The sequence below is a fragment of the Narcine bancroftii genome, chromosome 2, assembly GCF_036971445.1.
Source record: "Narcine bancroftii isolate sNarBan1 chromosome 2, sNarBan1.hap1, whole genome shotgun sequence".
NCBI classification, from domain to species: domain Eukaryota; kingdom Metazoa; phylum Chordata; class Chondrichthyes; order Torpediniformes; family Narcinidae; genus Narcine; species Narcine bancroftii.
In genome coordinates this window covers 371,758,446-371,770,325 of record NC_091470.1, presented here as the reverse complement: position 1 = coordinate 371,770,325, position 11,880 = coordinate 371,758,446, and the positions used below count along the sequence as shown (strand labels likewise).

The 11,880-nt window shown below is 41.0% G+C and overlaps 1 pseudogene; it reads right to left on the bottom strand.

Annotated features, from left to right (window-relative positions):
- Positions 1-203: 203 nt before the first annotated feature.
- Positions 204-1,318, bottom strand: LOC138755876 (actin, non-muscle 6.2-like; annotated as a pseudogene).
- Between the last annotated feature and the right edge of the window lie 10,562 nt (positions 1,319-11,880).

The window sequence follows — 11,880 nt, the reverse complement described above, 5'->3', positions numbered from 1 at the left end:
AAAAAGACCAAATTGTTGTTTTTTTAACATTTTCACAATAGAAGGCAAATCTTCTGTCGTCACTAAATTAACACCAGCCACCCCAATCCCAGAAGTAGGATAAGTAAATCAACTTTTTCCAGCTACAGTACCATCCAAAGGAGGGCAGTGATATTACACATAATGGAAATAGTGACATGGCCCACTATCTATCCTATTCATGGGATAAAGGAAATTAGGAGACATGGAATGTGCATGAAATCAAAGGCAGGGTTTACTGGGGCTGGAGGTGGTGAACACTGATGGCCACAGCAAAGTGTACATGACCAGGGTCATTAGAAGCACTTGCGATGGACAATGGAGGGACCGGACTCATCGTACTCCTGCTTACTGATCCACATCTGCTGGAAGGTGGAGAGAGAAGCCAGGATGGAGCCTCCAATCCACACTGAATACTTCCTCTCTGGTGGAGCAATGATCTTAATCTTCATGGTGCTGGGAGCCAAGGCTGTGATTTCCTTCTGCATCCGGTCAGCAATCCCTGGGAACATGGTGGTTCCACCAGACAGGACTGTGTTGGCATATAGATCCTTCCTGATGTCCACATCATGATGCTGTTGTAGCCGGTCTCATGGATCCCAGCAGATTCCATCTGAATGAAAGAGGGTTGGAAGAGGGTTTCTGGGCACCTGAAACGTTCATTGCCGATGGTGATGACTTGGCCATCAGGGAGCTCGTAGCTCTTCTCCAGGGATGATGAAGAGCTGGCCGTCTGCATCTCGGCTTCAAAATCCAGGACCACGAAGTCCAGTTTCTCCTTGATGTCACGCACTGTCTCCCTCTCAGCTGTGGTTGTGAAGGAATACCCACGCTCTGTCAGGATCTTCATCATGTAGTCAGTGAGATCTCGGCCAGCCAGGTCCAGACGCAGGATGGCATGTGGCAAGGCATAGCCTTCGTAGATTGGCACAGTATGACTCACACCATCTCCGGAATCTAGCACAATGCCAGTGGTGCGGCCAGAGGCGTACAAAGACAGCACAGCTTGAATGGCAACATACATGGCTGGGGTGTTGAAGGTCTCAAACATGATCTGCGTCATCTTCTCCCGGTTGGCTTTGGGATTGAGTGGAGCCTCTGTGAGGAGGACAGGGTGCTCCTCTGGGGCCACTCGCAGCTCATTGTAGAAGGTGTGGTGCCAGATCTTCTCCATGTCATCCCAGTTGGTCACAATCCCGTGCTCAATTGGGTATTTCAGGGTCAGGATACCTCTCTTGCTCTGGGCTTCATCACCAACGTAGCTGTCTTTCTGACCCATTCCCACCATCACACCCTAGAAAGGAGAGATTGCGTAACAGATTCAAAATTTGACATGTGTTTGAGCAACTGGATATTTATCTTCTCTATAGAGCAGAATATCAAATGTTCCCATGATTAAATGACAACTCAGATTTCTGGATCATTGGGACCAATACTGGTGGTGTGGTTTGTATCAGAACTGGAGAGTGAATAATATCCTTGTGGGAAGATTTGCCAGTGCTACTCCTGTGGGTTGACACGAGAGTTGCAGGAGGATGGGAATGACAGTACCAGAGCAAATAGCAGAGTTGCAGGAGGATGGGAATGACAGCACCAGAGCAAATAGTAGAGTTGGGTGGGAAAAAAATGATGTCAAGATGGCATACAAAGACAGGATTCAAACATTTGTGCATGATGGGATTAATGCTCTGAGGGGTGTCTATTTCAATGCAAAGAGTATTGTAGGAAAGGCAGACAAACTTAGAAGACGGATTGGCATATGGGATTATGACATTGTACCTATTAGTGAAACTTGATTGCAGGAGGCCAAGACTGACAGCTCAATGATCCGGGGTTCCGTTGTTTCAGACGTGATAATGAGGAGGGATGAAGGGGAAGGGGTGGCATTGCTAGTTAGTGAAAATTTCACTGCAGTGTTCAGACAGGACAGACTAGAAGGCACATCTACTGAGGCTGTATGGGTGGAGCTGGAGAACTGGAAAGATGTATTAATGGGGTTGTATTGTAGACCACCCAATAGTCAACCAGAATTGGAGGAGTAAATCTGCAGGGAGATAGCGGTCAACTGCAAGAAGCATAAATTTGTGATCATAGGTGACTTTAACTTTCCACTTATTGACTGAAACTGGATGACTTAGAGGTTGCCATGTGTTCAATAAAAGGGCTGGATGGCTTAAAGTTTGTCAAATGTGTTCAGTTAAGTTTTATAAATTAATATATGGAAGTACCATCTACAGAGAGTAACAATAGTGAACCTCCCTATTATGAAACAATGCAGGACCGTGAATGGAAGTGTGAGTAGGGGAACAGTATGGGTTCAGTGATCATTACACCATTACATAGAACATTACTGCACAGTACAAGCTCTTTGGTCCATGAGGTTGTGCCAATCAATACAAATCTCCTCAACAAACAAAACATCCTCTACCTCACACACATGACCCTCTATTTTCCTTGATAAGGTTGTTTTCTGGCAAGAATGTACTTGGCAAGTGGGAGGCCTTCAAAGGTGAAACTTTGAGAGGAGAGTGTTTGTATGTTCTTGTCGGATGAAAGACCAAGTTAACAGACGTAGGGAACCTTGGCTTTTGAGGGATTTTGCAGATCTGGTTAAGAAGAAGTGTATAGCAGGCATAGGTAACAAGGAGCAAATGAGGTACTTGAGGAACATTAAAATAAAATAAAGAAAAGGCCTGAGAAAGAAATCATGAGATGCTAAAAGAAGACATGAGGTTACTTTGGCAGACATGGTAAAGGAAACTTTTTTTTAAAGGAAACTCTTAAGGGTTTCTACAGGTACATTAAAACCAAAAGGATAATAAGGGACAAAATTGGTCCCCTTGAAGATCAGAGTAGTTGGCTATGTATGGAGCCAAAAGAGGTGGGGGGGATGTTATATGTTTTTTTTTGCATCTGTATTTACTGAGGAAATGAGCACGGAATCAATGGAAGTGAGGCAAACAATCAGCACTGGTGAGACCTCATTTGGAGAACTGTGTGCAGTTTTGGGCTCCTTATCTGAGAAAGGATGTGATGTTGTTGGAGAGGGTGCAGAGGAGATTTACTAGGATGATTCCCGGAATGCAAGGGCTAATGTATGAGGAGTGTTTGGCAGCTCTTGGGTTGTATTCATTGGAGTAGAGGAGAAAGAGAGGAGATCTCATAGAGCCATTTCGTATTTTGAAAGGTTTAGATTAGGGTGGATGTGGGAACGATGTTTTCCTTGGTGGGTGAATCGAGAAGAAGGGGTCATAGTCTGAAAATTAGAAGTTATTCATTTAAAACAGAGATTAGGAAGAACTTCTTTAGCCAGAGGGTCGTGGATCTATGGAACTCGCTGCCGCATACAGCAGTGGAAGCCAGATCACTGGGAGTATTTAAACAAGAAATAGACAAGTATCTCATTAGTGAGGGCATGAAGGGATATGGGGAAAAGGCTGGAAATTGGAACGTGTAGAGTAGCTTAGTGTAGATTTATGGAACAGACTCAATGGGCCTAGTGGTCTTCTTCTGTTCCTTTGTCTTGCGATCTTGTGGCCACAATGTCATAATTCCACATCCCAATCCACACTCTCAACTCGTCTGCCTTTCCTACAATACTCCTTGCATTGAAATAGATGCACTTTAGAAAATTTCCACCATGTACAACCCGTTGACTTCTAACGGTGCATGCAATTTTCATATAATCTTTTCCCTCCTCCACTCCCCTATCTACTCTGGCCCTCTGATTCCCCTCCCCCTGCAAATCTAGTTTAAACCCCCGCCCACCCCCGCCAGAGTAGCACCAGCAAACCATTCTGCAAGGATATTAGTCCCTTTCCAGTTCAGATGCAAACCGTCCTGTTGGAACAGGTCCCACCTTCCCTGGAAGGGAGCCCAATGATCCAGAAACCTGAAGCCCTCCCTCCTGCACCAGGTCTTTAGCCATGTGTTAAGCTGCTTTATCTTCCTGTTTCTACCCTCACCAGCACGTGGCACGGGCGCAATCCTGAGCTCACAACCCTAGAGGTCCTGTCCTTGACCTAGGGCCCAACTCCCTGAACTCTCCTTGTAGAACCTCCTCACCCTTTCTACCCACATCATTGGTCCCTACATGGACCACCACATCTGGCTGATCATCCTCCTTCCTGAGAATGCCATGAGCTCGATCTGAGATATCTCAGTCCCTGGCACCAGAGAGGTAACAGACCATCCAGGATACTCGATCTCTTCCACAGAACCCTAACTATGGAATCCCCTGTCACTACAGCTCTCCTTTTCTCCTCCCTTCCCTTCTTAGCCACAGGACCAGACTTTATGCCAGTCCCCTGATCACCATGGCTTGTGCCCCCAACAGTATCCAAAATGTTATTGAGGGGAATGGCCACAGGGGTGCCCTGCACTGCCTGCCTGTTCCCTTTCCCTCTCCTTACTGTCACCCATCTACCCTCCTCCTGGCTCCTAGCTGTAATAGTACTCCTGTCTATCACCCCCTCTGCCTCCCACAGAGCCAACTCCAGCTCTAATTCCCTAACTTGGTTTGTCAGGAGCTGTAACTGGATGCACTTCTTGCAGGTGAAGTCGTCAGGGATCCTGCTGCCTTCCCTGGTAACCCACGTTCTGCAAGATGAGCATCCCCTGCCTTGGCTGCCATGCCCATTGTTTACGACTAGAGGAACAAAATATATGATATCTGAAACCTGCATTTACCTATATCTACCTGCTGAATCCTTTTTGTTCCTCTAATAGAGTGTTCCTATCTTGTTTGCACTCCTACTCTCCCTCACCTCTTACCTGTTATCGCTGAAGCTTTATCACTGACTCAGTCCACTCTGACGATGACCGCTCCCTTGACGGGACTGGCCCAGAGCCATCAAATACTCCTCACATGATATCTCTTTTATTCCAGTGATCATTCTCATGAACCACCTCTCCAATCCCAACACATCCTTTTTTGGATTAGGACTCCAGAACTGCACGTGAGAAACCCATAAACCCCTTTGTTGTGAACGTTGTGAATGTAGTATGTAACTGTGGTTGGTTAAGTGCTAAACGTGGAGAGGGTAGGGGGGGTAGGGAAGGGAAGGAGATAGAAGAAGCTGGAACTCTGTATATCAAATTGATAATTGTAAACTGTAATCAATGTTGATGTGGGCAATATTAATATTGATAAGATTGATAACTGTTTGAGTTTAAGCTTGGAAAATCATAAATAAACTATTCAAAAAAAGGACCCAGAATTGCTCATAGTACTCTAAGTGCGGTCTGACCAATACCTCATAAAGTCTTAGCATTATATCCCTGCTTTTACATTCTATTCCCATCAAATAAATGCTAACATTACATTCGCCTTCCTTACCACCGACTCTACCTGCAAGTTAACCTTTAGGGAATCTTGCATGAGGACTCCCAAATCCCTCTGCACCTTTGCTTTAAGAACACATTGCCCGTTCAGAGAATGTGCAACTCAAATGTAGTCATTGTGCAATGAATAATGTAACTTATAGATGATCAATTCAGTACATTAGAACCGCAGAACACTACAGCACAGAAATTCAGCCCTTCTAATCCATGCCAAAAGATCATTCCACTAGTCCCTTAGGTGAGGCCACCATGGGGACAGCACAGTTAGCCTAATGGCTCGTGCAACATTATTACAATCCCAGCAACCTGGGTTCGAATCCAGAACTTTCTGCAAGGAGTTTGTACATTCTCCCCTGCATAAGTTTCCTCTGGGTGTTCCAGTTCCATCCCACCCTCCAAAAAATATATGGGCGTTGTAAGATAATTGGTATATTTGGGCTGGACAAGCTGTTATGGCTGTATGCCCAAATTGTTCAGTCTCCAGATTCTTCTTGATCTTTAAGTGGAATGTGACAAAAGCACAAGCCTGAACATATCATTCACATTCCACTGCAGGGACACACACACACACATGCATGCACACATTCGCACACTGCTGTCATGGCCTCTGGTAGATCAGATTTTCTCAGTTCTTTCTTGACATCACGTTGTTAGTTAAATTTGCTGAAGATTGGCTTCTGTGAGTTTGAGGATGTGAGGATGGTGTGGAGATAAAGCATCCTCTCTCAACACTCCTGGCCAAACCTTGTTTCAAATCCATTGAGGATAGGATTGCTCCTGGAGCCTCTTTCTTCCGTTAACCCTTTCATTGTGCACCAGCATTCACAACTAGTGTGGCAGGGCTAGTCCTGGCATGTCCTTCTGCCCTGCTCATTAAAGTAGGGTTGAGCCCTGTCTGAGGTGATGGTGGTGTGAGTGGAGACTGGGCCATCAGGTTACAGACAGCAGTGGTGAATGTTCCTGTAGCCTGCTGGTGAATGGGTGCCCAGTTTAATCAATTCTGACAATGTTGCTTTTGTCCAGTTGCAGGGCCACTCAACATGACAGAGGGTGTATTCAAAGTTTTAGTTATTCACACAATGTGAGGAAATCCATTTATTTCCCTTTCCTAATTACCCTGAAATAAACAGGCAGTTATTTGAAAGGTGAGTATGGAGTCGCCTATAGATCAGATAAAATAAAGACAACTAATTTCCTTTCCTGAAGGACATAGAATCACAGTGTGAGACACCATGAACCTTTTGGCCCAACTCATCCAGCTAACTAAGCTGGTGCTCTGGGCTTTAGTTTAATTTAGACAGGAACTCATTGGTTTTAACAAACCCTCCCATCAGTTCTCATTTATATAGATCTTCATAAAATTTCTTGAAGGTCTCATGAACCTCTTTTGGTTTATACGAGGTCCTTCCACTCCCAGTTTGTATTGCATTGATCATCCTCGAGGCCAGTTCTGTCCTCAGCTGCCAAGAGAGGACTTTGTGGGCTCTCTCTCCCAATTCATAGTATTTTTGTTTTGACCACATAATGGCCTTTTCCACACTATACATTTGTAACGTATTATACTTCAATTTCTTATTTGTTAGAGCCCTGTAATGGTTCTCTGAGCCTGACTTTTGGAAGTCCTTTTCTAGGTGAGTAATCTCCTGTTCTAATTCATCTACCTCCCTCATATATTCTTTTTTAATTGTTTTAGTGTACCCAATTATCTGACCTCCCAAGAATGCCTTGAGAGTATCCCATACAAGGAATTTATCCGGAGTAGAGGCACAATCGCAGAACATGTTTATATGCTTTCTTATAAAACTACAAAACTCCAGCTTCTTTAACAGCAATGTATTAAGTCGCCATCTGTATTCTGTATCCTGCATGTCTGGCATTTCTGTTGCTAATATTAGGGGTGAGTGATCTGAGAGAAGTCTTGCTGTGTACTCAGCCTCCATGATCCTACCCTCTATGTGGGCTAAAGCCAGGAAGAAAATCTAGGAGTCATGTTGTTTTGAATAGAAAGAGTAGTCCCTCTCCCTGGGATGCTTCCGCCTCCATACATCTATCAGATTCAACTCCTTCATGTGGCCAATGGTAGCCCTCGTCGCTTTTGTTTTAGTCATTTTCTTAGTCAATTTATCTAAGACAGGGTCCAGACAAAAGATAAACTGCCATCCCCCCAACCAAAATGTTCTCCTCTCCCTCTGCCAATTTTAGGAAATTATCTTGTATAAATTTTTCATCGTCGAAATTGGGGGCATAAACATCTACTAAGGTCCAGGGTTATGAATGTATCTGACAATGCATTCCAGGTATTTATTCAGAATGAATTTTCTACATTTGTCAGTCAGAGTTTAAAATATTAGTAACTCCTTGTTGTAACAAGGAGTAACAAATCTCCTTGTTGTATCTGTAGTTACATTCTACACTCTTACCTATCAGAAGTACCATCCCCCTTGCCTTTGAGTCAAATGAGGAGGATATAACCTGGCCCACCCATCCCCTCTTTAACTTTTGGTTCTCCCAATCCATTAAATGTGTTTCTTGGAGAAAGGCCAGATCCACCCACATTTTTTAATGTGTGCCTAGACTCTTGTCCTCTTCACTCTACCATTCAAACCATTAACATTAAAGCTAATATATTTTATACTCTTAGCCATTGCCCAAGGGATTCCCAGACCGGTGCCTCCACCGTACCTTCGCCACCCCATATTCGCCATCCGAACCTTCTTCCTTCAGCTATCTTCTCCTACATGCCAGGCCCGTGACAAACCCTGGAAAAGTTAAACAAGCACAAAGACAAATGAACCAAAAAAGACAAGTAAGATAAAAAAATCCAACAAGAAAAGAAAAAGGGGAAAAACATCAAAAATGACCAACATCATTATCACAATCCCTGACCCCTCACAGAATTCCCTTTTCCTATCCTTTCTCCTCCTTATCCCCCTGGCAACCACTTCTCTCCTGCCACTGCCATATCCCTCCATTACTTGGCTCCTGTGATCCGCGACTCTCTCTCCCCCACTTTCCTCCTCTACCCCAACCCAGAGTTCTCCCAAATCCCTTCTCCCATTCCCATTAAACATGTATCATTTTTTAAAAACTTATGTTTGCACCAAGATATTTAACAATTTACAACAACTATTTACAATATCTTGGATTAGTCTCCATGTTTGATCTTACTATTCTTTTTCTTTCCCCCCCCCCCAAGCATAGGCAGTTCTTTGACAAACTGTTATCCCTTTCCCAACTCTGGTGGAAATTTTCTTTCCCTCACCCCGGGTAATAATTTCAGAATGGCAGGTTATAGAAGACACTTTCCACATTCTAGTATTTCCTAATTTCATCTTCAAGGAAACATGGGGATGATATTCTAAATTACTATCTTATTAATCCAATAAACCAAACTTTGTAGATTAAACTTTATGTAGCTTTAATTCATTGATAAAACAGATAAACATTTTGCATAATTTCACATGAAGATTTTTATAACAATAAATAAACAAAGTATATACTGTATTTAAAGAGATATACAAGAAGAAATAAGAAATAGTTCGTTGAAGAATGAGGTGCAGGCTCTTAGTTTGCATGGATATTACAACATATTACACTACAAATAAAGAAGCAGGCACAAAATTAACTAACATCAAAAACACAAGGTTTTAACCTTTATGTTCTGGCCCCTAATTATTATAATAGATGTTAATGAATAATAGATAATAATTACTACTACAGATACAAAAATAAATATGTTAAGTATAAGATTAGAAATGAAAACTTTCTGCTTCTTGTAAAAGACAGATTTCGGTAATAGGTTGATTGAAGTAACCAGCCTTGGTTTTAATCCACACTTGCTGAACAAAATCTTTCTTGTCTGGAACTGTTTCCCTGATTTTCCCCAGCAAACAAGAATTTCTTGGTGCAGAATCGTCCATGATAATTACAATGTCTCCGTATATAAAATCGCGTTTAGCTTTAGACCATTTTTGTCTCTCTTGTAAAAATGAAAGATATTCTTTCACCCATCTTTTCCAAGATAAATCTGAAATAAACTGCATTTGTTTCCATCTTGCATAGATATCTTCTTTCTGAAATTGTCTCGGAGGCATTAAAAGTTTAGATTTAAGAAGTAAGAGGTGATTCAATGTAAGTGACTCGATGTAATTTAAATCAACAGAAATATTTATTATTGGACAACTGTTTAAAATAGCTTCGATTTCACACAATGCTGTCTGAAAATTGTCATAATTGAATATTTGACTATTCAAAATGGAATTAAGAAATTTATTGATTGATCGAATCATTCTTTCCCACACATCTCGAGAATGTGAAGTAATCCATCATGAGTTTGATGTTGATTCCAATTTTAAATTGCTTTTTGTAACTCTAATTGAGCTCCTGTAAAGTTAGATCCATTATCAAAACGTAAGTCTTTTACTTGTCCTTGTCTGGCGATAAAACTTTGAAGAACATTAATAAAAGAGTCTGTATCAAGCCATGACCCTACTTCAATATGAATTGGTCTCGTAGTCAAACAGATAAAAATAGCTCCGTATTGTTTTTCAACACTTCTTCCTCTTTTCACTTGCAAAGGACCAAAATAATCAGTTCCAACGTATGTAAATAGGGGTTCATTGTGTAAGACTCTGTCTTGTGGCAAATCTGCCATTTGTTATTGTCCAAGTTTAGCATTTGCACTTCAACAATTAACACATTTTGATATAATTCGTTTGATCAATGTCGAAGCACCAAGTATCCAATATTTCTGGCGTAATTCTGATAACGCATGATTACAACCATGACCTGTTTTATCATGTATATGTCAAACAATCAAATCAGAAATATGAAATTCTTTAGCTAATATAATTGGATGTTTCACTCCTTCTGGCATTATTGCTTTTTCCAATCTTCCTCCTACTCTCAATACATCATTTACCAGAATAGAATTTAGCCTGTAAAAACAACTTGTCTTTGTAACATTCAAATTCTTCTTCAATTTTGATATCTCATTATCAAACGCCTTTTTCTGACAAAAACAAATAATCTCCAATTCAGCATTTTCCAACTCATCAACTGTTAGATAACAGATCTTTCAAGACTTTAGATTCTCTTTCATGATATGATGTAAAAACATAGTTTTTAATCTAAGAATCCATGCTACTGCTCTTTTTAAATTAAACCATGAAGAATAATAGCAAATTAATTGAATGATCGGATCATTCTCATTAGATATTTGGATAATATTCACATCAGTAGTTTGGATTTCACCCAAATGTTGGCTTTTTTCAGAAGTGATTGAACCTTCGATCCATGTCACCTGGATTATCCACTATTTTAACATATCTCCATCGATTAGCATGCAAAACCTTCTCAATCTCATTAATTCCGTTAACCGCAAAGGTATAAAACCTCATGATTTTGTTATTAATGTATTTAAGCATTGATGTAGTATCAGTCCAAAACAAATCTGCTAACTCCTTCTGTAATTCTCTTCTTAACATAATGTCCATTTTGCTCGCCATAGTAGAAGCAGTCAATTCCATTCGAGGTATGGTGACTGGCTTTAATGGAGCCACTCTGGCTTTTCCCATTATAAATCCACAATGGATTCACTCTTGGTTATTCTGTAGTAATAAATAACTGACAGGACTAAACCCACCTTCATTTGCGACAGCAAAATGGTGTAACTGAGCAAATGTGGCAATTCCAAAGTCTGTAGGTTTAAAACATCTGTTGACTTCAAAACTTTCTAACATTTCAAGCCTCTCAATCCAATTCATCCAATCTTGTGCAATGGAATTTGATATAGTTTCATCCCATTCAAATTTTCTTCTGCACAATTCCTGCAGAATTTTCTTGGCTATTAATACTACTGGTGCCAATATTCCCAAAGGATCATATATTGAGCTTATGATTGAAAGAATACTTCTTCTTGTCAAAGGCTGTTCTTTCAAAACAATTTTGAATTTGAAAACATCGGATTGAACCCACCATTGCACCCCTAGAATTCTTTCGACAGGTAGAACGTCACAATCCAAGTCAAGATGTTTTATCTTCTTTGCTTTTTCTGCCTCGGGAATAACAGCCAACACATCTCGACTGTTACTAATCCATTTCGTAAAGAAGAAACCTCCTTTATTACAGATCTCATTGAACTCGTGATAAAGATTTATTGCTTCTTTTTCTGAAACCACTGAACTAAGACAATCATCCACATCGAAATGATTTCTGATGATGTTTATGGTTTGAGAACTAAATTGTTCTTCATTATTTTCCCCACATTTCCTGAGAGCAAAATTTGCACAACTCAGTGACAAAGTTGCTCCAAAAAAATGAACTGTCATTCTGGATTCAATCGTATCTTTACCGTAAACGCCATTAGGCCACCATAACAATCGTAGAAAATCACGATCTTCTGATGGTACTTTCATTTGATGAAACGTCGCTTCAATATCTGCAGCAATTACTATAGGCCCTTAACAAAATCTTATCAGAACACCTATTAAAATACTGGTTAAGTCTGGAGTAAAAGTT